Source organism: Orycteropus afer, unplaced genomic scaffold (assembly GCF_000298275.1).
Source record: "Orycteropus afer afer isolate SDZICR_OR568_19922 unplaced genomic scaffold, OryAfe1.0 scaffold00107, whole genome shotgun sequence".
Taxonomy (NCBI): Eukaryota; Metazoa; Chordata; class Mammalia; order Tubulidentata; family Orycteropodidae; genus Orycteropus; species Orycteropus afer.
In genome coordinates this window covers 7,309,027-7,312,884 of record NW_006921694.1, presented here as the reverse complement: position 1 = coordinate 7,312,884, position 3,858 = coordinate 7,309,027, and the positions used below count along the sequence as shown (strand labels likewise).

At 40.2% G+C, this 3,858-nt stretch overlaps 1 pseudogene; it reads right to left on the bottom strand.

The window, feature by feature from the left end:
• Positions 1-1,433: 1,433 nt before the first annotated feature.
• LOC103199248 lies at positions 1,434-3,324 on the bottom strand (annotated as a pseudogene).
• Positions 3,325-3,858: the final 534 nt, after the last annotated feature.

The following is a 3,858-nucleotide window of genomic DNA, read 5'->3' as shown; positions in this document are numbered from 1 at the left end:
ATACCAAAAAACCAAAAACCAAACTCACTGCCGTGGAGTCAGATCCAACTCATAGCAACCCCTCCTTGGGTTTCTGAGGCAGTATCATTACAGAGGTAGATGGCCCAATCTTCCTTCCAAGGAGTGGCTGGTGGGGTTGAACCACCAGCCTTCTGGTTAGCAGTCAAACGCTTTAGGCACTACGCCATCAGAGCTATCATTGATTATTTGTTACCATCCTCTTGGTTAAATAATTGAACAAATAAATCATTGCATTCGCATCAGTCTCTTCCTTAAGACCTCTAGTGGCTCCTTGTAGGCTGTAGAATAATATTTAAACTCCAACCTCTATGTTCTGTCTGTGCCCCTGCACTCTCCTGCCCTGACCTCTGCCCTCATGCAGTTGTTGGTTCTGCTCTTGCCTTGAAAGCCCCACTGGGAACACTGGGAAATTCTGTAAGGCTGTCTAAATCCTACCTTCTCCCTGTGGGCTCCTCACATTGGGCCTGAGGTCCCTCAGCTTCCTCTGAACTCCTATTACGGTTGGGATTAGTAAAATCTGTTCGACAACTCATTTTGTGTTCCAAGCAACATCTCTTAAGTATGGCAACTTTTATCGTGGTTAATCACTTTTGTGTATTTTTATCTTATTTCACCACCCAAATTGTTGAATCTGAAGAGCAATTATTGCCAATTCCTCTATTTTCCCTGCAGTACCTCACATAAGGCCTGGCCTAGGGAGACAGTCTATGGTAACAGTTAGACACCTGGATTGGGACCAAGGCTGCCTGAGTTCAAATTCCATGTCTGCCACCCAGCATACTAAGTGTATTTAATAATACCTTTTGTTCTTGCTTTTAAAAAACAATTTTGTTTTTGTTGTTGAGAATATACAGCAAAAACATACACCAATTCAAGCTTCTACATGTAAAATTCAGTGACGTTGATGGCATTCTGTGAGTTGTACATTCTTACTCTCCTTTTCTGAGTTATTCCTCCTCTTTTAACATAACTCACTGGTCCCTAAGTTTCCTATCTATTCTTTTGAGTTGCTCTGTCAATTTCATCCCATATAGATAGATCTTAAAAGAGCACATGCTTAAGGCAGACATTCCTTACTTGTTAAGCTAAACTGTGGTTTGGTTTTGAGAAGACTTCAGGAGATATTTTTGATTTAAGGTTTAAAGATTATTTTAGGGCATTAGTTTCAGGAGTGCATCCAGCCCCCTTACTCCAGAAAGTTTGAATTCCCTGAGAATTTGAGATTGTGTTTTGCATTTTCCCCCTTCTAATCAAAATTCTTCTACAGAATCTTTTTTTCCTTTTAGTTGAATTTTAATTTGGTAATACTGGAATTTATTTAAGACAGCAAGGGTAAAATACAAGGGTTCAGTAATAAAGTAACTGCTAAAATTTTATGCAATCATACGAATTGCATTTTGCTGTATAAAAGTCTAGGTGGAAGATGGAGAAAATATTTCCAATGAAGTATTTGAAGCAATTTGTATTTCTTCTTCTGAAAAGACTATCTGTCCTTTGTTTGAGAGGTGGATCTTTGTGATTCTCTGGATTTATGGTTCTTGTGGAGAGCAGGAGCAGGAATCTGAAAGGTGATGTATAGCTTTTCCTTACTAGGGGCCACATTTCTTACTACATGAACTGAACTGCATGCCTCCAAGGAAACACCCAACACAGCTCCAGCTTGTTGCCGACAGTCTGAGCAGGATTAGCATCTTTGGAAGAGCTGTAACAGTGAACTATGGGTAGGAGCTTACTATGGTAAGGTGGTCCATCTAAAAGTGATTTGAAGGTATTTGGAAATTCTATAGCCTTTGCTGGCAAGTCCATAACAATGTGCACAGAGTGTTTTCTTTCTTTTGACAGTGGCCCTAACTGCTGCATTAACTCTTCTCTGACTGGTCCTTGTAGGAGGTCTTTTCCAGCCTAGTTGAAGACTGTTGCCTTTTGGTCCACTTTATTTAATTTACAATTGTGCAAAAGCCATTCATAGGATTTAGGATTGAGATCATTGGCAAACACGATGCAATTTTCCTTTGCCATTGGAATGACAAATGGCCCAACTCCAGCAAAAACATCCAACAGGACATCCCCAGGTTTGAGAAGTTCTGTGATATGCTGTATTCTGTAGATAGACGAGGATTCCAATAGACTTTTGAAAATTCAAATTCATACTTGTAGTTGTTTTCTCAAACCTTGGTCATCATGTTCTCCTCTCCAGATAGCACTTCCATTTGGAAATTTGCATAGGTATTGTTAATATTACTGGTTTTATGTACTGCTGAGGTGATTCCTGAATTTTTGTCTATTATATCCTGGCCAATTAAATGCTTGAAAGGTAGTTGATGATCTCGAAGTTTCTGGAGGGCAATATGTCCAATTCTGCTAAACCCTAAAGTCACATCTAGGCCTTCAGGAAGCACAGCTCTCAAGATTTCTTCTGAATCAAAATTTTCATAGGTTAATTCCAAATTATATTTCAGTATCAGTGGATGGACATTGAGCTGCTTTAAAATACTGAGTTCTGTTTTCTCAAAGAAATCATAAGAAAACATTTAATAGGGATCCAACATAATTAGTGTACTATCTTCATCTTCTGGATCTTCCCTCACATGTTTTATGCCTGGGTGCTGCAGTGCTGCCCTTTTAAGAGATTACATCAATTTACTGATTATTTCTTTCCTCACTTTAAGTACTAGAATGGTGACTGTTTTTGTAAAAGCTTTTCTGTCAAGTTTTGTCATTCCTCAAACATCAGAGGGTGGTGAAAACAATTCAGAGTCTCTCTGGTCTGTTTCTAACTCTAGCATAGTTTAGATGATTTTTCTTCCTTTGGCCACACAAGAAAATACGAAGTGGTCTAAGCTTTTGTGCCAGAGATGTCCAAGATGTGTTACAGCTTTCCACTTTCAGAAGTCTTCTTGAGAATTCAAATGACCTCCATAAGATCCTGGGCAGGTGGATGACATTGTTGTAGGAAAAACAAGGCCCTTACACACTTTTGTGAAGAGCCAATGATCACAACCGGTTGAAGCAGGAAAGCAAAAGGTTTCTTAAATATCAATACCCAAGGAGACAGAAAGAATCACTCCTCTAAACTGTCTGTCTCCTCAAGCAAAGGGGTAAACATATAGGGAAACAGGAGGGGGGTTGAAGATCCCTTGGACTGACAGGAATGTCTTTGTTCTTCTCTTCCCTGGTTACTCCCGACTCAGGGTCATCTTGTTTCATAGGCTATCATTCCCAGCCAAAACCAGTCATGGGAGAAGGTTACACTTAGAAGAATGTATAATTGAAAATAACAAACCTAAAGAACTCAGTGTCCATAAAGAGGTTGGCTATTCTATTTACTTAAAAGAGAGCAAAAGGGAGGGAAAAATAGCAAGTTAGTCACTATGATTAATGTCTACTTTAATCAGGCCTGCTACTCTGTTAAAGTTCTGCAGTTTTCAGTGAGGAGCCCCTTCAGCCTTCCACGTCAAGATGTTTCCACACTCAAGCAGCACAAAGTGAAGCCCTATCCAGGGCAGGCTCTGGACTGACACTGGACCATTAGTCTCTTCAAACTATGGAGGGATATTACAGCCTACCTCATAAACTGCACCATCCCAGTCCCCAAGTTTGCCCCACAGCTCACTCGGTGACCAAACAACTCACCCCATGCTCTGATGCTGCTTGGAGATAGGTCCTCTTCTGTAGAATCTTTGAGCAAAATTTTCAGTAATGCTACTTCTGGGCTTATGGCAAAGGAGGCAGTTGTTCATGGAGGCAACCAGCTACACATTCCATTTCCTTCTCCTATTCTTGACTCTCTTTCTTCCTCTGTTGTTTCAGACAAACAAAGACCAATTGTTGTGCCTT